The following is a 24,623-nucleotide window of genomic DNA, read 5'->3' as shown; positions in this document are numbered from 1 at the left end:
CCTGTATCATCGGGCTGAGAGCCCAATTAGGATTTTATACTTAATTTTCTAGGAGCGCAAGTGTACGCCTCCATTCATTTTGTGTTCGGGCCAGTAATTTAACCTGTTCTTTTTCCACGAAGGCCAAGTAGCTGGGTACTAGTTACCCCTGTGCACTAAATTGTAAAATTGCAAGTTTGGGCCTAGAGAGGCCAGGAATTTGTAAGATTTTGTAAGAAATTGGGAGCGCAGTCTCCTTGGTTAATGTTGGAGAGCTCTTTTCTGTGATTGTTGTAATATTGAGGGTGCCTTTGGAAGGCTGTTTTGTAACCGCTGGAGCAAAGTGCTCTTAAACGGTGTTTTGGGAGATTTCTATATTTATCTATCTAAATTCCACATGCAGAAACTTGTAAATTTGGAGCCTGAAGCTCAAAACTTGTTAACTACCGATCCTTGGGTTTTCTATTTTGTACCTGAAAATATTGTTGGTTAAGTTTGAGATTCTAAAAGAAATATAACTTTTATTTAAAGTTTTAAATTAATTTTGATATCGTAGTTAGACCCAACCTCTCTGCGTTCCACAGATACCCCAGAACAGCCCTTTGTGTAGACGATGTTTGTACTTACCTTCATCCTTCTGTGTTTTCATGATTGCGTTTTTCTCCCCCACCCACACTGTCCTAGTTGCAGCATCAAATATCAATTCGTCGGAGATAACATATTGGTCCACCACAGGCTTCTGTTCTTATTTCTTGTCAATATATACTGAGGTTTTTGTCTGAATATTTCCCTTTCTTGACACATACAGCTACAGATTTAGAATCATTGATGTTAAGGCCTACAGTATTTCTTGAAAACATTGTAGGGCAAGTTTTGTCTTTTCAGCTACAGCTTTCACACTGTTAACGATGAATACTGAATTGTCATGATCGTCGTCTTTGTTCTTCTGTGATTGTAGGAAACTAGCTATGGATTCTTAGATAAATCTGCAAGAATGTGATCTGTTGCTAAATTATACAGAGCAGGTGATGTGGAGAACCTTGCTATACACCACGTTCAATTCGGATGGTGTTAGTTTTCTAGTTTCTTGTTTCGATTTCCGTACTATTGAAAATGAAAATCCACAGCCTGTTTCTAGTCATTTGACCGGGTCAGGAATGGAATGAATGAAGTTCCCATCTAGCACCGAGGATAGAAAATGTGCCAAAGCCTGTCACACTCCTCAGGAGCAATGATTAATGATTGATAGATGAAATGATATTGGAGTGTTGCTGGAATGAATGATGAAAAGGAAAACTGGAGTACCTGGAAAAAATCCTGTCCCGCCTCCACTTTGTCCAGCAAAATTCTCACATGGAGTGACTGAGATTTGAACCACGGAACCCAGCAGTGAAAGGCAGCCATACTGCCGCCTGAGCCATGGAGGCCATTGTAAATTCATAATGAGATTTATCAATGTATTGGAAATACTCACCAACTCGAGAGTCTTCTTTAGATGGAGGTGCCCCACATTGTCAGAAGCTTTTCTGATATCTAGAAACACCACACAGCCATCACGCTTGTTCACTTTGGCCAAATACAAAACCACTTCTAATAGTGATGTATTTAGATGTGTACGTGGGGTTTTATCGAAGCCCTCTGGTTCTGATTGAAATTAATATACTGGCAAAACCTTTGTTCTAGCACTCTTTCAATTACCCCCTGAATTATCACCTCTATGCTGTTATTATTATTTTTTGAAATCTGCTTCATGCTTTATTTCATTGTGTCTTTTTACATTGTACTTTGTCATAATAAAACAATGTTTGCTCATTAAACATAATATTTTATTTCCTGCATCTGAACACAGGAATATATTCTCCCACTGAAAATGTAAATGTTTATGCAGAGTGGGAGATTCTGCAAGTTGACAACTGGCATGGCACCAAGCTGTTGTTTCTCACAACATTGAATTACACTGACCAGATATCTCAGATTTGCTGGGACAGTCCTTGTCAGTTTTTAATGCAGAAGCAAACAATATTTCCTTGATTATTTAATTTCATTGTCACCAACAGTGAAGAGCATAACAACAGTAGTACAATGCGGTGGAAACAAGTTCCAGAATTCCAGGAAACTCTATCTCTCATCTGAAAAGGCTCTGATAATAGGCACAAGTAAACTTGAAAAAAAAAAGTTAATTTCCAAACTATAATTGTTAGAATATTTTGATAAAATCCTTTCAAAGAAAGAACTGTTGGAATCAATTCATTCATCTGATGTTGGATGATGAATCTTAGAGCCAAAAGTGTTTTTCGTGTTTGATTAGCACTGAATGACACATGTTATTTTGTATTATACAAGTGATTCAGTACTTTGTACTATGCTAAATAAAATCACACTATTATGATTTTATTTGATTAAATATATTAATCAAAAGAAACATCTATATGTCCAGCTATTCAATACATATATAATTTAATAATATCCTTTAGATTATCTTACATAATTGTTATATTAATGCCATGTGAGTGTGTGGTTTTTAATATATACAGTATATACCGGGTGAGTCCGCTGCACCTAACTTTTTCTGTTGTTAGGCATCCTGCGAACGTGAGTGGTCTGATGGTCGATTCTCCTTTGTCGGATATAATGCTACAGTCGCTTTTAAAGCACTTACTGCGTCATCACAGCAAAGACTTTTACAAAAACATGTATGCAACAGGTATTTACACAATTCATCAAACTGCCAAATGGTTATGTAAAAAGTACGTGCCAATTATAAGCTTTCGAATGGATATGAAATTAACACTAAAAGCTTACTTATAGCAAATATGTGATAGTTGTGAAGTGGAAAGTAGTTTTACACAAAGTACACTTTCTGATAAGCTCGACATAGCAGTCACCTTGGTGTAGTGGGCTAAGCATAGACATGCTCACGCGCAAGCTTTTGTTAAATGGGTTTGAATCCCACAAGTGCTAAATATTTTTATTCACATTTTAAGCTTTGAGGATCAAATACAAGGCCATTCCTTCCACTCGACCAACAGCATGCATGTTTAATGTGTGCTGACATGTAGGAGGGTGGAGCGATGTTTGCGTATAACTTTGTCACTTTCCTAAACAGTTTCTGTTAGAGAGGCACCAGTTAATTCCAGTGAAACTGCTGAGTTGGTTTTGGACACTTTTCTGGAGAATCTTCACACGAGTACACGGGCAGTAGCACAACACGCCAATATCAGCTAGCCGTCTGTTGTACGGATCTTGCATACCAATTTGTTTCATCTGTATCACCTGCAGCTATATCAATAGCTCCACGGGTGAGATTTTGAAACTCGTGTTGATTTTTGTGCAAATGGCAAATGATTCCGTGTTTGTATCTCACCTTTCATTTTCGGACGAGTCGCAATTTCATAATAATGGCTCTGTGAATCGTCATAATATGCACTACTGGCTAGCTAGTGTTGAAAATCCATGCTGGCTAATGCAGGCAGCATTTTAGGCACGATGGGGAGTAAATGTCCGGTGTGGTAATATCTCTTCTCCTTTCCACTCATGTTCAGCTCTTAAAATTATAAACACCGAGCTCGATAGCTGCAGTCGCTTAAGTGCGGCCAGTATCCAGTATTCGGGAGATAGTAGGTTCGAACCCCACTATCGGCAGCCCTGAAAATGGTTTTCCGTGGTTTCCCATTTTCACACCAGGCAAATGCTGGGGCTGTACCTTAATTAAGGCCACGGCCGCTTCCTTCCCACTCCCAGACCTTCCCTGTCCCATCGTCGCCATATGACCTATCTGTGTCGGCGCGACATAAAGCAACTAGAAAAAAAAAATTATAAACAACTTCTGTTTTGGCAATAAACCATGCAATCAGGGACATTCCGAAGAATAATTGCTTCAAGAATATTGAAGACAATATTTCAAAATGGGAAATTACTTTGTAAGAAATAAATTGACAATACAATTTTCAATACAATATATCAAGTAAATAATATTACATTAGTCTTGGCACTAGTTTCAGCCACTTAGTGGCCATCTTCAGCCAAACAGATCATGTGATAACTAAAACATATGTATAACTGACAAAGACAATGTTGCAGGAATAATTATAACATTAAAATACATATAATAACAAAAATTATGGTTATGATCTTCTTGTCATATACGACATTTCACTTCATAATATGATGTCTTTAAGTTGACATAGGATCACAGGCCAAGAAGTAAATCTGGAAATGATAGCCAGAATTAGGAATGAATAAACATACAGAAAAGAAATTTAAAACAAGAAAAATGACTTATGAAACTCACCTCTAATGTCTAGGGGAAGCAGGCAGGCCATGGCGGCAGTGGCGGAGAAGTATTCATTCCCCGCCCGAAGAGCGCGTGGGCCCCTAGAGAGTTACGATTTCTCTCGGGCCGGGAGATGTGAATAGAACTGTGTGGGCTGTGAGCTTGCATCCGGGAGATAGTGGGTTCGAATCCCACTGTTGGCAGCCCTGAAGATGGTTTTCCATGGTTTCCCATTTTCACACCAAGCAAATGCTGGGACTGTACCTTAATTAAGGCCATGGGCACTTCCTTCCAACTCCTAGGCCTTTCCTATCCCATCGTCACCATAAGACCTATCTGTGTCAGTGTGACGTAAAGCCCCTAGCAAAAAAAAAGAAGTGGTGCGATGAATGAAGAAGATGGGTAGAACGATGTGACGAATTGAGTGAGGGGGAAGATGAGGCCTCTTGGCTACGGTGATGGGAAAGATAGAGGATGTCCGCTAGGAGTGAAGTTTAGATAAGGGTACCAGGATGAAGATGGAGGGTTAGGAGGTGCAGGGTCCTAGTGATATGGTAGAGGGAAGTTGTTAGGAAACGTTGGCAGGCCGGGTGCGACGATGAGGGTGGTTGGTAGGATGGCGAACCGGTTGTGGTGAGGAGATAGAGGGCTCCACTTTATGGTGGTGGTGAGAGATGTATTTTTTTTATTTTTTTATTTATTTATTTAATTATTAGATACAGCCTATGGAGGGCCATTTTACACTAATAATAATAATAATAATAATAATAATAATAATAATAATAATAATAATAATAATAATAATAATAATAATAATAAGTTTAAATAAGTATAAAAGATAACAAAGGTATAAACAACAATATTAAGTAACAACAATAATTAACAATTTTAACAGTAACAATGTGTCAACAATGGCAAGTGTCGGTTTCAGAAATTAGGAAGAAGAAAGGTCTAGGGTTGGTGGGACGGAAGAAAGTGAAAACCTGGAGAGGACTTCAAAGGAATCTTTTAATTTTTTGTTTGAAGGATGAGAAAGGTGTGAATATGTCGATATCGGGTAGTGTAGGGAGACGGTGGAAGGTAGAGCGTTGTTGTAAGGTTAGGCGCGGATGGGACACATGATGGGTGCACCGGTTGCATGTAGGGCGGGGAGGAACATGTATAGGGAAGTACGCTGGAAGAGAATTACATTTGGTGTAGCCATTGATTATTTTGTGAAGGTAACATAGATCAGAGAACTGTAAATGGCTTCTCAGGTCAAGTATACCCAGGTAGTTCATAATGTCAGATTTAGTTTTGTTCTTAAAAACAGGATTGCGAGTCTTAACAATGAAAGTGAAAAAGTTAAAAATACTATTTAGTTGAGATATGTTTGTGATAGCAGATGAGGACCAAATAGGGGAACAAAAGTCAATAATGGGGAGAACATACGAGACAAAGTATAATTTTAAGGCGTTAATATCATTAATTTCAGTAAACCTGTAAAGAATGCCTAGAGTACGCATAGCACGGGATTTTATGGAGTGAATGTGAGCAGAGAAGGTTAGTTTACAGTCTATTATAACACCTAGGTCTCTTACCTGAGAAGCCGATTGCAATGTATTTCCGTGGATGGTATATGCAGTGTTCATTCCTTGCTTTAGCAATGAAAAAGAGATTGTATTGCACTTCTTAAAATTGAGAGAAAGATTCCATTTCTTAAACCAATCACCACACGAATTGAGAACAGTCTGTAATTCGTCACAGTCATCAGGTGTAGACACTTCTCTTAGGATTTTCAGGTCGTCGGCGTACAAGAGGAGGGAACACTGACTATTTCGGGTGCAAAAAATTATGTCATCGATATAGAGAACAAAGAGTAGGGGTCCCAGAATACTGCCCTGAGATACTCCTGATAACACAGATAACCATGATGAGGCAGATTCAGGGAGTACCACTCTTTGTTTTCTGCCGGAGAGGAAACTTGTTATCAATGACAAGACGGGGCCATGGATATTAAATCTCGTAGCGAGCTTATGAAGAAGTGCATGATCCACTGAGTCGAATGCCTTGGCCAGATCTATATAGATTGCATCTAACTGAGATTTATTTTCCATTGCTGAAATGATGTGGTGGTTGAGAACAGTGAGGTTAGTGAGGCATGATTTTCCGGGAGTGAATCCGTGTTGTTCTTCAGATATGTACGGCTGTGTGAAAAAGAGGAGTTGGCGGTGGATTATTCTTTCAAGGACAGAGGATAGTATTGGAACGATAGATATAGGGCGGTATGATGAGATATCATATTTGTTGCCAGATTTGAAAATAGGTGTGATATCAGCTTGTTTCCAGCTGTCGGGGAATGTACCAGTGGCCATACACAGGTTTAAAATTGTAGATAACGGTGCACAGAGAGATGCAGAAATATTTTTGAGGAATATTGGGCTAATATCATTGGGCCTGGTGGAGCGGTTTGTTGGAAGACTATTGAAAATATTTTGTACTTCGTTAGGGGTCGTTGATATTTGTGACAGTGAGTAACTGCAAACACTATTGATCTGTGGTAGTTCTGTGATAGGTGCAGGAGGGCTAAAGATAGAGTGAAAGTACTCATTGAATTTTTGAGACCTTAATTCAGTTGGAACATCATCACTATATAGTTTAAGATTGAGTGGTATCCGGGGTGACTTTCTGCATGACGAAATTAGGGTCCAGAACTTTTTTGGGTTGTTTTTAAGGTTTCCAGTTATAGAAGTGATGTGCCGGTTGTAGTCTCCAGTTATAGAAGTGATGTGCCGGTTGTAGTCTGATAAGGTGTTGTATATCTTCGGCAGTTGGGAGGTGTATGCGAACCATGTACGTTGGGCCGGTGGAGTTCTGGATTCGGAAGACGTGATGAACTGGGACGCCTTCAGCTTGGAGTTGATGGACAATGGTTCGGTTCGAATGTGCAGGATCCACACCGTGGATCACACAGCTGTATATGTTGTGGAGGGTTGGTAGTGGGTGCGTTGTCAATGGTGCAGCAGCTGCTGTTTCATCGGCAGGTGAAGACGGCGAAGGCGGTTGTGCGGCTGTAAACTCGGATGTGTCGTCAGGCAGGGACTGGACTGGAGATTGTTCAGGGGTGCAGGAGGGAGGGAGGGAGGAGGTCATGAGTGGTGAAGGATGGCATGTGACAACAGTTGTGATAGGGTCCTGGGAAAAGGTAGATGTCGTGGCAGTCGTTATGATGGTAGTGACGGTGGTGGTGGTGTTGGTGATGGGGGCAGGGTAGAAATGAGACAAAATCTGTTCTTGTGATGACCACTGTTGTGGTTTGGCTGCTGCAGCGTCAAAGTACAGAGGACTGGGCTCCACATGGTGTCGCTGACGGTTAAGGTAGACTCTGTTGTTGATGATTCGCTGAAGGGCGCCTGGCCTATAGAGGTGACGAAGGATCCGCCGTGTAAGAACAAAGTCTTGCAGTAACTTGGAGATGCGCTCAGCAGGGATGCCTTACCGCTGGAGTTGTGTGAGAATGTCGTGGTCGGAGAGGGCGGGATCACACAGCTGGACGTGATGGGAGGCTGACTTCCAACTAGGTGTCAGCCTATGTGCTTTATTGAAGTCGGTAAGGTAGCAGAGATATAGATGTTGAGCCACTCGGCCGAGAAATAATTAAGAGGAGTTGCACAGAGAATTTAGCAGTCCTGCTTAGAGAGGTCGATGAAAAGACCTTCCTCTCCAGGCCATGTAAACAAAAGAGTGGATAAGGAACAAGCATTGACTTGTTGTAGGAAGCAGGCAATGTATTCAAAGGAGTAGATAGGGATAGGAGGGGAGCGGGTAAAGAAGGGTGGGGAAGGGGAGGGGACGGTAGGGGAGGGAGGGGATAAGGAGAGAAAGGGTGCATAAGGTGGGGCTGGAGAACGTGGAAAGAAAGACTGGTGCTGAGAGGGGAATTTAAAGACATTGTGAAAGAATTATTTTTATCTGAGCCATGATTATTAAAGATAGGAATTAAAAGGTTAAATAAAACGTTTGATTTCTCTGAAATTTCATTTAGATTGAAGTTAGGATTGAAAAATTGTTCCAGATGGATAAAACAACTTTCTGTAATATTGAGCAGGGGGGCCTTTTTGTATAACTTCAGGAATTTTTATATCTTGGTTGATATTAGTGAACTTATGGTTAGTATCACCCATGTGCTGTCCCATGACCGAAAATCTGTTATATTTCAGGGCATTTACATGCTCTAAGTATCTTGTATGGAAGCTCCTACCTGTCTGACCGATATAAGACGCGTTACATTATTAAAATTGAGTCTATAATTAGTATAATTGAGGGCTTGGGTGCAATAACAGCGTTAGTCTACTTACGCTGTTATTGCATAAACACCAGTTTTGAAATCCTTGAACCCTGCGCTACCAAACAAGCCAACTGTTAGTTCCATCTGATGCCCCTAGAGGTCAGGAGTGGACAGAAAGTGTCACCGCGCACTACGCTGTTGTTGCAGGGATCCAGACTGCACTGCAGGAACAGCGTGCAGAGGTGAACATGGCATCTACTAGCGGGATGTTACGGTCACAAATGAGTACAATTCTAGCAATTATGAGTGCTCCGTGTCAAGTGAATGTGATTCAGATGTGACTAATGGTACGAAAAGTGTGAATGATAGTTCTACACCTAAAGACAGAGGGAAGAAGAGGAACCGGAACCCAAAGAACTGGAAGAGAAACATAGCAAAACGGGCGTGAAACAGTGGCGAGAGTTATATTTCGGTCGTAACTGTTGTGTGTGTCCTCTGCCGCATGCAAGCTCCGCAGCCCACCCAGTATCAACGTTTCGAGAGACCACGAGGTGAACTGCAGTGCACTGACGTAATCGTCTGTGACGTCAGCCAGCGCTATAAATTGAGCGACGTTTCCGCCTCTCCAGGCACTCCTACAGTGTCCAGCGATCAGACTACACCGTATGTCATACACGGAGGTACCCTCTTAAATAAGTGTTCTGAAAAGGTGGATCAACTCTTGTCGGGAGGTGTCACCTCAGGACATTGCCTCATGTATCCTGCCTCCCGTATCGCCGTCGTGCATCCTGTCCTAGCATTCTGCTACTCATGAACTTTAACACAAGTTCCCTGCAAGTTCTCCGACTTCAAGCCAAGCATTCTGCTATTCATGAACTTTACCACAAGTTCCTTGCAAGTTCTACAACTCCTAACTAGCATTCTGCTACTACGGACTTTCTGCAAGTTCCACTTGTCATTCTACCAACTACAGATAGTCATCAACTATCACGGACATTCATTTATCCGAGCAGCCTATCTTATCAAAATAGAACTCAATGTACATAGAAATATTAATGTGCATAACTGTAAATAATTGTCAGACTCTCAGTCTACTAATTTATGTTATCATTGAACGTGTGCAGCACATTGAACATCAAGACAAGTTTCGTTCTTTTTGTGCACATACTCTATGAAAATTTCCAAGTAATAAACTTTTACATTGTGCCTTGTATATCAAGCTCCTTGTATACAACAGTAACTGGAAAGGAAGTGAAGAAGAAGGTTTTCCGAACAGTGAATAAATGCTGCAGAAAAAGGTACTACATACGTCCTAGTATTTCTTACTTTGTATTTAGAATGTTTTATTAAAAGTAAGCCATGCTAACTGTTAGGCTTTTATTGATTAATCATTACATTTTCAGGTGCTTTGAGACTGTAAATCATGAAGAACAAAAGGAATGTCATAAATCATTCTGGGACACTGCAAGATACGATCTTACTGGGTTATATGAGGAGGAAAGGAAAAAAGTTTCAGAAACCAGATTGGACAAACGAGCAGAGCTACTGTGTCAAAGTCAAGAATGATGACAAGGCAGTTTCTACTCTCCATACTTCAGATATCAGAAATGAGACTAAGGACTGTACAAAACACACTGAAAACATGTGAGTGTATTCTGCAATGTATATACTCTGTTTTGTGATAATTAGAAATGCAAAATCAGGAATTGAAGTGCTTTTACTTCAATAACCATTACAGGTGGAGTCTTGGAGGAATGCAGGGGCATGCACAACAATCGTCCAATCGAAATAATCAGAAATGTGTGGGAACATGTTGAAGAGCACTGGATGCAGATTCCCCGCAAGGAAGCTCATTACAGTCGAGTGAAAACAAGCCGAAAATACTTTGAGGACCCTGTTTTTAATGTACTAAAACCGTATACTGCTTTTAAACAATATTTTTTATGAAAAGACGGGAAAACCACTAAAAATGAGTTACAGTACATATGGTCAGTATGTCAGAGCAAACAGTGAGTTTTCATTTCAGCAGTCAAGGACTGACAAGTGCGACTATTGTGCAGAATGTGAGGTTAAACAGAAAGCAAATCCTGATAGTGCATGTAAATCAGAATACATGTTTCATAAAAAGAGAGTTGAGGCTTATAATGGATTAAAATCAGATGTACTGGCCAAGGCGAGCTATGACGGTTCCACTTTACTCGTACTGGAATTTGACCATGCCCAAAATCTTCCACTACCTCATCTAAATGTAACTGCTCAGTTCTATAAGAGGCTTTTATGGCTTTACATATTGAATGTGCATTGCCACAATGATGGAAGTAGTAACTTCTTTTGTTTTCTTGAGTCAGAGTCGAAGAAAGATCCAAATTCAGTCTGTTCTTTTCTTTATCAGGTTATTAGTCAAAATCTCGAAAGAAGGCCTCACATAAAAAAGGTTGTATTGCTGTCCAATTCCTGCGGAGGCCAAAACAATACCATGGTAATGTTCTGTGCATGGGTAAGTAGGGTATTTAGTGTAGAGGCAGAGCAGCTCTTTCCATTAGGAGGTCATTCCTTCAGTCAGTGTGGCCGTATGGTATGGTATGCTCCTCAAGCAGGTTGAACATATAGAAACTGTTGAGGGATACATCAGCATAATGAAAGAATGTAGAAGGAATCCTGAGTCATTTCAAGCAACTATGTCAGCTAATTTAAAAAAAGACTGGGCATTAGCACTCAAACCTTTGTTTTTAAGTGTTCCTGTAGTGAAGAGTTACAAATTTTCAGTTCAGAAATATGTAAAACTTCACTACAAGAATGGTATTGTTTCAGCGTCCCAGACATACACTTCCTATTTCCAGCTATTTACTTACATAAATAAGAAGGCTGAATTTCTTGATTATAGTGATCTAAAATTGACTAATGTAATAAAACCCGGTGTAAAGACACAGAAAAGATCTGCTGTACTGTCTTTGATGAAGAACTTGAAACCTGAAAACATTAAGTGGTACGAAAACACCTTATCTGTAACCCAGAATCCTGAAAATTCCGAAATTGAAGCCGATATCAAATCCGATTTCAATACTCAATAATTCAGACATGGTACAAAGTTTAAAATAGTTTCAATTTCAGAAGCTTAACAAAACCAAGGGCATCAAAGCACACACAAATTGTCGTATGCTATTCTTAATATTTTCATTTTCATTGCTAAAGAGAATTGAAAACATTACCTGTGTTCGCTGATTATTGAAAGTTTTGTGCCACACTGTACCAGTATATGTGACAAATACATTTATAGAAATTCTGTAGTGAGTCATTAATTTAATCTGCCTTCCTGACCTATTTCCTTCACATAGCAGATCCTAATTTTCTTCATATTTAACTGAAACTATATATTTATACATTTTTCCCATATTTTATGCAATAACAGTGTATATTTAAGAATTTAAATTCATTATAAAGTCCTAGAAAATCACCATATTTTATCAGATTTTCTAGAAATGTTGTATCTTACATTTGAATAGCAATTGAAAGAACATTTAACCTCATTTACTGATTTATTCTTCAGGTACAACAAATTGAAACTTTACATGCCGGTTTCTTAAAATAGCGTAAATCTACTTACGCTGTTATTGCACCCAAGTCCTCAATTACTCCTGCAACATTGTCTTTGTCTGGTATACATATGTTTTAGTTATCACATGATCTGTTTGGCTGAAGATGGCCACCAAGTGGCTGAAACTAGTCCCAAGACTAACGTAATATTATTTACTTGATATATTGTATTGAAAATTCAATTGCTCTTCAGTACGGAATAAAAATGAAATTTATACCGGTAGCTTATAAATTACTTTGTAGTGGTGAAGTTTGCGTGGCCGTGGACACTTGTCTAACAATGACTCACCACCACACGAGTTAGACCAACACTGGCACACTGATGCTTCATTATGTTGGTTGTGAATAGTTACTTGAAAGGTAGATAGAATTTCCAGTCATTGACTTTGGTAGTTTCCTTGAAATGAAAGAAATGCCAAGAGACCACTCCAGGTTTAAATATTTCAAACTTGGAACTCATTTTGATGATGTTTCAAAAATATTTGTTGTTTCTTTTTTCAGGTAGTTTATAAATTAGTTTCCATGGACTGAAGAACCTTGTCTCGTCTTGTCACAACTGAAAAGCGACTCTTTCAGGATAGTCTTCACACATGTCTTTTGGTTTTGCTCTCCACTTTGTCTAGGGCACCAGATTTGCCACAAACACTTTTCTGTGAAATCCTGTGTCTGACCACTCCACAGAACCTTTACAGTTAGTTACACCTCACCATTAGCATTTCTAGTGCCTTCTCCAGTATTAGAAGCGCAGTCAATGGAATGTTGTTGGCCCTAGCACGACAAAAGCAATCGTATGTAGACTATCCACAGCAAGGCCTTCCACTGCTGGAAACACGTGTTTAGTACCGGAACTTCAGCAGTTGCATGTCCAACCCTTGATGCCTTCTTACTTTTAATAATGTCCCTGATTTGACTTTTCCCCACATCGAACTTGGTCATGAACACATAATTTTCCAGGAAAATTCAAGAGGAATTATCCACCTTTCAACACAGAATTAAATGGAATAACTAAAAATTACACCATTTCATATATGTATGGGACCAGTTTGGAACCTCGCATAGACTCGTCTTCAGCCATGTAATTTAAATAATATGAATATAGTTGGTCCGTTATTGGACATTATAAATTTTTCAGCTAACTCATTCCTGGTTGTCAGCATTTTCGTTGTGCTCATCAGTTAGTAAATAGCATGCCCATGAAGACGCATCACTAGTGAATAACGCGTAGGCTACTTGGAGCTACTGGCAGTGCCAACGCACTATGAGGCAAAACGCTGGCAACCAGGAATGAGTTAGCTGAAATATTTATAATATCCAATAACGGACCAACTATACTGGGGACAAATATTTCAGATTCCCTATAGGAATCAACATCTATATCATGTAATTTAAAATTGCCAAGTCATTAAAAGTATGCAAAACAATTACGATACATAATTTTTCTTTTTCATGGACCTTTATTACCTCCACTTTATCCTGGAGAGTGAGGTGCTTGCTTTTTTGAGACATCTCTTGCAATTTACGGTAAGGGCCACACTCTCCCGCTAATAGAGTAACAATAAGAAATTCTGCCTGCCTAGCGGGCTGAGGAAGGCCGGGCAGCCATGTCTTTACTTACAGCGCACACTCGGAGGGCTGTCTAGCAGATTGTAGTCCAGTTCTCTGTCAGCTAGGGCTTACAACTTATTTGCCTTGCTGTTTTATGCTTTTAAGCATAGTCTGCACTCTTTTAGAGCTAAAATGGAATGGCGTATGGCTTTAAGTGCCGGGAGTGTCCGAGGGCATGTTCGGCTCGCCAGGTGCAGGTCTTTTGATTTGACCAGGGACCCTTGTGACCAAAGGCCAGCATGCTAACCATTTAGCCATGGAGCTGGACTCTTTTAGAGCTGTTGTTGTCTGTTGGGAAGTGTCCATGTCAGTTTTTAGGAATGTCCGGTGTTAAGAACTCATTTTACCAGAAGAGTCCAGGTTATCCTGCCAGGGATTTGAATAATGTCCACTCTAAGAAGAGTCTGCTATTCAAAAGTATCTGTTAAGGGAAGTTCCACTTTATTTAGTTGCTCATTGTCTATTTTCAGAAAGTGACTTTTGTAAGTTTTATTTATCTTATGCTCTGTTGATTCTTCCCTTTCTTTTTACCTTATGTTTTCTTGTTGTGTTTAAAAATGGTATTACCATTAGTAAAGTATTATTATTATGTACAGTACATATGATTGTAAATCTATTTTCTTTTCCTGGAAACTAATTTATATTATTTTCAGGTACAGTAGTAACCTACCTTGTAGGTCTGAAGCAATGCTAAGCTGGTGACAGTAGATATGACCTTTATCTTCCTTATCTCCATTTTCTAGGTGTGACAGTGTTTATTTATGTATGGTATGGCTTTTAGAGCCGGGAGTGTCCGAGGATATTTTTGGATCACCTGGTGCAAGACTTCCTATTTGACATCCATGGGCGACCTGCGTTTCTGGATGTCAGATGATGATGATGATGGTGATGATGAAGATGAAGATGAAGGGAGAGGGTAAAGGCCGGTGTTGGCACATAGACTACTCCTGTCAAATAACACCAAGGGGTCTGCTCACAGCTTTACGTCTCCATCCATTGGCCAACAACAGTCTCATATGGCCTCACTCCATATGATGATTGAGGAAAGGTTTGGAATTGAACACAGGTTTTGGCATGCAATGTAGTAATTAGAAATTGCATACCACCACCTCTCCTACCCTGGCGGCGAACATTCTATGGTGAAAATATTTTTCACAAACGGGACTTGAACCACAGTGTCAAACTTGGCCACCAGGCGGGTTAGTGTGACCATCAACAGTTGTATGTCAGTCATCAAGGATGACAACAATATGTGTTTAGTTTTAGCCTGGAATACTTGGTACAGAAATACTTAGTGTTACATTGTCTTAGATCAGACACTCAGGACAAAGTGGTGGAACACCTTCCTTGGCATCAGTTGGTTTGATTATCAACGTACTGTAGTATCATTCTTCTTATTGTCCTTATCCTTTTGTGTTTTCGTGCTATCCTTGTTCTTCCCGTCATTGTGATTATCGATCCTATTATGGTTCCTGTTTCTCTACATTGACTGGCAATATACAGATAAAAGTTAATGTTAGTCCATTTGAAACCTTGTAATCAATCAATCACTATTCATCTGCATTTAGAGCACTCATCCAGGTGGCAAATTCCCTATCTGTTCTTTCCCTAGCATTTTCTTAAATGACTGCAAAGAAATTGGAAATTTATTGAACATCTCCCTTCGTAAAAAAAAATACTTGCCCCAATTTTTCCTCTTGAATTCCAACTTTATCTTCATATTATGATCTTTCCCACTTTTCAAAAACCACTGAAACTTATTTTTCTACTAATATCATTCCACACCATCTCTCCACTGACAACTCAGAACTGCATATTAAAAAGTTACTTGTAACATACCACTTAAATGGAATAATAACAACAAGTTAATTTACTAATTTGAGCACCTAATCAATACAATAAGTCTTGTCTTTGTTGATTTACGTTGACATGTTAACTAAAATGGTACATGTTCCGCCTTGTATATAGGCATCATCAGCCATTGCCTTAACCTTGAAATAAAATCAGGCACCTGATTTACATATAAATAAAGTAAAACTAATTTTTAAAAAGCCTTGGAGAGACCTGAACTAAAATTAACATATGGTAAAAGACACACACATGTAACATACCACTTAGTCGAGTAGCTCCTCTCCTTTCTCCCAAGTCTTCGCAGCACAATCTTTGCAACATTTCTGTAATGCTACTCTGTTGTCTGAAATCACCCAGAACAAATCAAGCTGCTTTTCTTTGGATTTTTTCCACTTCTTGAATCAAGTAAGCCTGGTGAGGGTCCCATACACTGGAACCATACTCTAGTTGGGGGTATTACCAGAGACTTATATACCCTCTCCTTTACATCCTTACTACAGCCCCTAATTACCCTCATAACCATGTGCAGAGATCTGTACCCTTCATTTAGAATCATATTTATGTGATTACCCCAATGAAGATCTTTCCTTATATTAAGACCTAGGTACTTACAATGATCCTCAAAGGGAACTTTCACCCTGTCAATGCAGTAATTGAAACTGAGAGGACTTTTCCTTTTGTGAAACTCACAACCTGACTTTTAACCTCGTTTATCATCATAGCATTGCCAGCTGTCCATCTCACAACATTATCGCGGTCATTTTGCAGTTGCTCACAATCTTGTAACTTATTTATTACTCTGTACAGAATAACATCATCTGCGAAAAATCTTATCTCTGATTGCACTTCTTTACTCATATCATTTATATATATAAGAAAACATAAAGGTCCGATAATACTTCCTTGAGGAATTCCCCTCTTAATTATTACATTTTCTAGAAAAATAGCCAACCAAACAGTTACTCTTTTGTCTAGTCCAATTACACTCATTTTTACCAGTAGTCTCGCACGATCTACCCTATCAAATGTAAAACTGATTGGTTGATTTTTCATCCCATATTTGGTCATTAGCTGTCCCCACAAATGTCAATAAAATTAACTGCATATTCTAATTCTGTGTGTAAATTGTAAAAGCCTGTAACACAAACCTGAGACACAAATCCTGTCATACTTTAACATCTTGAACTGTCTGCAGTCCACATATCACTGCCATCTACACAGAACTGTTAATGGTAGTCTCAAATGTACATCTTTGTTACTTTATTTCTCGTTGCATGTTCCTCATGTGCACGTCACACGCCAACATCCCATGACAGCAAATGCCTTACAATATTACTTTAGTGACTTTGGTCTCTCACACCTCCCAACACAGAGAAATGTAGTGGATATCATAGTTTATAATTTTCATTATCTATGTCAATTTCCCTGTTTCATGTGAAAAAAGGACCCTTTTTATAAAACTCCTGCCTAATCAACACCATAAGTAAGACATAATCTACATCATTAGAAGTAGTACTAGTTTTGGTCAATATCTGACCATCCTCAGCTACATGTAAAGAAACTTAATTAAAAAACACATTACATGTAAACAATGATGTGAAAAGCAATCTAATGTAATCTTGATATTGCTTGCCCCATCATTATTTCTTCTTTCGTTTCGCCCTCTTTGGGGTACGTTGAATCAATCTCTTCTTTCTTAGTGCCGTGTATTTCTTCATTCTTTCTGATCTTTGTTTCCTCTCATCTTCCAACATAATAGGTTTATCTTTTATTGTATGTTTGTCTTGGAACCTTATATTTTTGTCTTTAGTTATTACTTTAGCTGTTCAATCATATAGCAAATTTTCTGTAATTTTTAATTCTGCTAGGTGTTTTTCAGTTTCTTTAAACTAGTTGTGTTTTGTTTTGCAGTTATGGAAGAAGTCAAAGATTTGTTTGGTTAATCTATTAGAGTTCATTCTGAGAAGATGACCATAAAAATGTATCATTCTTTTTTCCACATAGTGTCTCAGAGTTTTTCAGTTTTCTTGTAGAGCCTTGCATTATTGATGTATGTTATCTTATTGTCCAGAAATTTTGGTCCTATGATCTTTCTAAAAAAATTCCTTTTTCTTAGCTTGAGTTTCTCCATCTGGCTTTGAAATTCATGTTTAGTGCTTCTGGTTTAATCGCTGTTTTATAATGTTTAATGTTGGATCCCCATGAAAGGGATTTCTGGTTGTGTGTATTTTTTGTTAGTTGTAAGCCCAGTTCAAGTTTATTTTTTCTGGATTCCATTGCTTTGCATTCCACAGAATTCAACTAATCCATTCTCTGTGATATTTGAATTCTTTCACTATTTCAGTCTTTTGTTCTTGGACTTTGAGGGATTTACATGAGTGTTTGTTTTTTGTCATGATTTTGGTTTTTTCGAAGGAGATATGAAGACCTATTTCTCTAGTTCAAGGATTTGCTCTCTTACTTCCTCCATTGTTTCAGGAAACAAGGCCATATCATCTGCTTATGTGTAATGTGGTTTTTTTTAATTCTTAACTTTCTTTACATGTAGCTGAGGATGGTCAGATATTGACCAAAACTAGTACTACTTCTAATAACGTAGATTATGTCTTACTTATGGTGTTGATTAGGTGCGAGTTTTAATAAAATCCTTTTCACAAAAATAGTACAATATCAGTCATTTGTGCAGATATTTAAAACAGAATTACCTTGTAACAGACTGTGTCTAATTAACACATGATTTTTTTAATTTTAAAAATGAATTTTGGATTCCCTGGAAGGTTTACAAGGCAAAAATGATGTAAATATCCCACATTGGTAGTTAAAAGGGCATGTTTCATGGATAAACAAATCTTTCACAACTGACGTGTTCTCTCACTTTTCTTCCCGCTGATTTGCTGCACCAACATCTAATTCAAGGTCTGCATTTCGTCAAATCACATTCTAGAAAAATTGTTGCTTTCTTCATACGAGCACTGTTCAAAATATTAATTATATTTCATGAGCTGTCTCTTTATACTATCAGTAATTATTCCAAAATTCATGGAGATGAGATGAAGTAAGGTTGAGCCGTCCCTCTTGTAGTAACAATAAATGAGTTGGCTCGAAATTTATCATTTCCAACAATGGAGCAATTATATTGGAATTATATTGAAAGAAATGTTCAAACATAAAAGCTATTCTTTAATAACAACTCCCAAACCTACCAATTCCCAAAAATAACAATCCAGTAAACTGATTCTTTGCTCATTTCCAAACAATAAATCCATCTCGAGAAAACTACACCTGCTAAGAAATGTTATGGTACATACCTTATTCCACAAGTTACTTTCCTTCACTGGAAGTCAGACAATGAACTGTCAAGCTGCTGTTATCAACTGTTATCAACAGATGAGGAAGATAAAGAGATGAGCCACAACACTTCTGGGATTGTGAGAAGCTTATCTAAGAAAAAGCTGATAGCACATACAGAGAGTCATACACAGAATAGGTTTTCTTTAATTATAATAGCTCAGAGGTTGGAAAAAAGGTGCAGTGAGTATGGTAGGAAAGGTAGTATTCCAAGAGTGAAGTGATGTCAGTAGTGAAGTGTTGGGAATACAAAACTGGAACAGGTATGTGTATTCTCCCTGGATGGCAGAAGAGTTGCAGCAAAATTGTGATGTCTTCTTCTGCTGTTTTTGCTACTATATTGGTCCTGTTTTACTGGTGGATGACATTCCTGACAATCTCTTTTCAGACCAACTTTGTCGTGAAAGTTGAGTGGACTCAGGATATCTTACTCATAAGATAGAAGTAATCGTCATGAAATAGTAAGAATTATTTCAGGTATAAACAGGTGGGAAAATTGACAGTAGATAAAGGCTGAGTTGAAAATGAACTCAATGGACGAAGCTGTACGTGGTCGTGTGAGGTGAATAGAGAAAGGAGGGTTAACTAGGACAATAATGAACTAAACCATTGAGGGTAAGAGAGGTAGAGGGAGACCAAGTTGACTCGACATTTAGTGAGTGGCCTCCAAAGAGACGAGTGGTGCAGGTCTTTCAAGTTGACACCTTACATCATAACTTTCATTTTTGTGTTAGCGTTAGAGTTATATAATAGGAAACAGTCGAGGGATGTAACATTTAGTAAATGAAGATCGCTTTTGATTCACTTGGAATAATCATCAGTTCAAAGCAAATAAATAAATCAAAAGGGCATCTGGATTTACACACATTTAACACAAAATTTGCCTTAAAATACACTTCAAATGGTTGACATGTGTTATATGTGCCATAAAAACACGTTAAAATTTAAAGAACTTCCTTATGGTCTAAGTCAAAAATAATTGGGGCACGAATGCACAATGTTGAGCAAAGTTTTAAAACATTATGTAAAAACTTGAAGTTGAGAATGTTATAAGGTTCTTATGATGTTGCTCTGGATATAAAAACATAAGTAAAAAAATTTCATTTATTCATAGTTGAATCATCGAATGAAAAAGAAATACGTGTGTCAAAACTGACAATCTTGTTCAAGTGCCGATGTTAAGGCAGTTTGCCGAGGAGTAGGGGGAAGATCCTTCGTTCCTTTGTAACAGCTAGTGTAATTTGAAAAGGACACTGATGATGTTGTTGTGGTAGAATTTAAATGATGGTACGGCCTTTTGCCACCTTATGCGACTACTGTGCCATACAACCAAGGCCTTCTGGCTGAGCAGCGGTCGCTTGGCAGGCCAAGACCTTTTACAGCTGTTGAACAACAACTCGAAAGTCAAGGTCTTTGAAGATGATGAAGAAGTTTTGAGGGCTGAAACAAAGCTGACGTTAGGTGATGAAAATGAAAAATTCCAGAAAGCCATATTGTAGTCATCAAAACATGTAATATTAACCAGACTGATTTCAGTAGAACCTGTCACAGCATGCTGACTTTGTTTGCTAGACTCAAACAAAAATACTGGATTCTTGGAGTTAGGAGGGCTGTGAAACAAATATTTATACTTTATACCATGTAGCCCAAAGCCCCCGTGGCTCAGATGGCAGTGCATCAGCCTCTCACCTCTGGGTTCTGTGGTCCAAATCCTGGTCACTCCATGTGAGATTTGTGCTGGACAAAGCGGAGGCGGGACAGGTTTTTTCCGGGTACTCCGGTTTTCTCTGTCATCTTTCATTCCAGCAACACTCCCCACTATCATTTCATTTCATCTGTCAGTCATTAATCATTGCCCCAGAGGAGTGCAACAGGCTTCGGCAGCTGGCACAAGATGGGGGCTTCATTCATTCCGTCCCTGACCCGGTCATTGACTGGAAGACAGGTTGTAGTTTTTCATTCACTTCACCATGTAGCCCAACATTAGTGCCTCAGGTCACTAACATCAACATGTGGAATGACTGTCTTTTGTTAACTTCTCACGGCCTTCTCGCCAAGGATGTGGTCAGGTGCAGGTTATAAATTTCATTTTTGTCTGTATTGAAGATCTACTTGTGATACAAATTCTTATAATTTTGTTGAGTAGGTGGTATTCAACAAAATAATAAGAATTTGTATCACATGTGGTCAGGTGGTCGACAAGGCTCTAGCGAGGGGCAAATATGATGAGGCTGGGTGTGTAAGTCCATAGCAGGACAGCAGGAGAGGAAAGAATGGAAGTTTCATTAATATGGCATAGGTTAGCGTATGGCCTGGACAAGACCATTGATATGGAGACAAGTAAAGTGGACAAGCAGGTTAGCTTTAAGCCTCTAGTTTCATGTGTAAACACCATCGGTCTGGACTGGTTAGGGTAGGGCCTGGATAAGAACGTTGGTCTGGATTGGTCAGGGTAGGGCCTGGACAAGATCAGGGATGTAGGGACAAGCAAAGGGGATCTAGGAGCGTAAGTCCCGAGATTAGAGCTGCAAACTGGCCTTAGGCTTCTAGTTTCCCCTGTGCAAAATTAGGCTAGGGTTAGAGCATTAGCAGCACATTCTATTTGAGCTAGTGGTGGAAAGCTGAATCACAAACACCCTTTGCCCCTGTTTAAGAGCTCCTTCCCCTTAGACGTGACGGTGCACGAATTCATTACGATGCTGCAGCGCTGGACCCTCCACTACATTAAGGTAAGTTTCATCCTGTATTTGACATTGTTTCCTCAACATGTTCTATTTTTTGTGCTTTTATTCTGCCTGGGTTGATAATACAATCTAATTATTATGATTTATGGGAATTATGTCACATCCAACTTTACGTTAGCCAATAGGAATGCAAGGACCTGCTTCAGCAATGGACATTGGCGAGGTTATAAAAGTAATAATCATGTTATTTGCTTTACGTCCCACTAACTACTTTTATGGTTTTCGGAGACACCGAGGTGCCGCAATTTAGTCCTGCAGGAGTTCTTTCATGTGCCAGTAAATCTACCGACACGAGGCTGACATTTTTGAGCACCTTCAAATACCACCGGACTGAGCCAGGATCAAACCTGCCAAGTTGGGGTCAGAAGGTCAGCACCTCAACCGTCTGAGCCACTCAGCCTGGCGGTTACAAAAGTAAATGTACATAAAACGTCACAATGAACACATCTTTCCTCTAAAAGGAATCCCAAGTAAGATTTGCATAAATTCTACTTCATAATAATGCTACAAAGCTTGGGATACATGTATATATTTTTACCAAACAAATTATTGTAAGACATGTCAAATGCAAAATACATAGTTACTTCAACAGAGACAGCTTTCCCTCCTTTAACCAGGGATAGAGTAGGAATCTCCCCAGCATTCGAAGTATCAGGAGCAGACTATGGTGGACCAATGAAGACTTGGGTTGTATTGTTTACCTGTGCGGTGTAGCAAGGAATATATATGGAACATGTGCAATCATTAACAACACATGCCTTCATTTCACCTTTGCCAGGCAAGGGAGCATGTCTGTACTCTACTCTGACACTGGAACCAAAGGCTCAATAATATCTTGATGACATTGGACTGTGACTTATTTGTATAAAGGATTACAGCAGCTTCGTGGGGCGGCTGGTCAGAACTGTTAAGGAACTGTTGAAGCGAACCTTAGGACGAGCTTCTGTGTACACTGTACTGTGTGATTGTGAGATGGCAATTAGCTTGAGACCCACATCGCTAACAGTTTAGATGAATTGAGGCCCTTGACACCAACAATCTTCCTACAAGGAATTTCTTGCAGCGGGATTCCAGATTTGTTAATAAAGGGTACAGATCTCTGCACATGGTTATGAGGGTATTTAGGGGTTGTAGTAAGGATGGAAAGGAGAGGGCATATAAGTCTCTGGTAAGACCCCAACTAGAGTATGGTTCCAGTGTATGGGACCCTTATCAGGATTACTTGATTCAAGAACAGGAAAAAATCCAAAGAAAAGCAGCTCGATTTGTTCTGGGTGATTTTCGACAAAAGAGTAGCGTTACAAAAATGTTGCAAAGTTTGGGCTGGGAAGACTTGGGAGAAAGGAGACGAACTGCTCATTTAAGTGGTATGTTCCGAGCTGTCAGTGGAGAGATGGCGTGGGAGGACATCAGTAGACGAATAAGTTTGAGTGGTGTCTTTAAAAGTAGAAAAGATCACAATATGAAGATAAAGTTGGAATTCAAGAGGACAAATTGGGGCAAATATTCGTTTATAGGAAGGGGAGTTAGGGATTGGAATAACTTACCAAGGGAAATGTTCAATAATTTTCCAGTTTCTTTGTGATCATTTAAGAAAAGGCTAGGAAAACAACAGATAGGGAATCTGCCACCTGGGCGACTGCCCTAAATGCAGATCAGCAGTGATTGATTGATAGGCCAGATTGACTTGTGAAGCATTGTAGGTACGTGCAGAAACTATGCAAGGATCTGTGGCAAAGATTCAGGAATGAATATTTGGCATCACTGGTTCACCACAGGCAGAGAAAAGTCAACAGTGTTAAGGTGAGAGATGTTGTGCTAATAGGGTGGTACTCTGAAGAACGTATAAACTAGCCACTTGGAGATGTTTACAGGGGAAGATGGGATCTGGAGGGTGGCCAAAGTGAAGGGGAATGTATCAGACAGTTAGCGGTTGAAGGTGAGCACTACACCGGAGGAATCGAAGCAGCCTGAAGATGGGGTCACCACATCACCCCCTGTGGAGCCTCCACAAGAGGAATTCAAAATGTCCAGAGTGGGGCGGAGGATCAAAGTGCCATCTGTGAACTGTGGATGTGACACTGTTTTGTTTTTAATTGTACAAAATGCTTGTGTGCCGTCATGTTTCAAGGCCAGCTTGCAGTATCCTTTACTTTGTCACTGTGATAATCAGATGCAGCAACCATGATTGTTATACGCAGCCCTCCAAACATGGGACGGTAGGATAGAAAAATGCCATACCCACTTCCCATGACTCTACTTCATCAGGAATTAATTCATCTTGGTGGGTATTTAGCGTCCAGAAACTTCCTGAAGAGATGCTTTCGTTTCTACATATTCAAAAATGCAGACTTTACCCAACAAATCTTGCAAGTGCTTACATAACACATTGAACACTAAATTTGGCACAATCACAACATCATCACTTAGAATATTCCCCAGTATGTCAAAACATTTTACCATATAACATGCTGAATCCAACACAAGGGCCATGTACCTGGAAACTGAAGACTTTATTGCTTTAAATATGACAATAAAAATACATTTTTTGCATTTGTTTGTGGTTTCATTACAATACACCACCAATTGCTGTCCTGAAAGTTTGCTCTTAATTCCTTCCACCCTTTCTTTCTGAAATATAAGTACTTTGCTCTGATAAGTAATATCTCCAACTCCTGCAACAAATTAATATATTTTTTTAAATATTTCTTCCTCAGAATGTTCAAAAAGTTGTGTGGTACATATTTTATGACAAATAACATTACATTGATTATGTAGAATATGTACAGTAATCTAAACTATACAAGCCGAAAAGATAAGTTTGAAAAATGTATGAAAATTTCATGTTCTTATTAACACACTCAATACCAGCCACTCAGAGGGGTATTTAAACCCACAGGCCAGCAATTTAAATGCTCTTGGAGCACATGTTAGAAAACTGAACTAGCAGTTCTATAAACTT

At 39.1% G+C, this 24,623-nt stretch overlaps 1 protein-coding gene across 1 annotated transcript in view; it reads right to left on the bottom strand.

Moving 5' to 3' along the window:
* LOC136866889 (receptor-type tyrosine-protein phosphatase H) overlaps positions 1–16,561 on the bottom strand; it is an 819,913-nt gene extending 803,352 nt beyond the window's left edge. The window contains exon 1 of the mRNA XM_068227107.1: positions 16,182–16,561. The gene's annotated coding sequence lies outside the window, so the exon portion shown is untranslated. The remainder of the gene's footprint in view (positions 1–16,181) is intronic.
* Between the last annotated feature and the right edge of the window lie 8,062 nt (positions 16,562–24,623).

This window comes from Anabrus simplex, chromosome 3, assembly GCF_040414725.1.
Source record: "Anabrus simplex isolate iqAnaSimp1 chromosome 3, ASM4041472v1, whole genome shotgun sequence".
In the NCBI taxonomy this organism is placed as follows: Eukaryota; Metazoa; Arthropoda; class Insecta; order Orthoptera; family Tettigoniidae; genus Anabrus; species Anabrus simplex.
The sequence above is the reverse complement of the archived record's forward strand: the minus strand, read 5'-3'. Positions and strand labels throughout refer to the sequence as shown.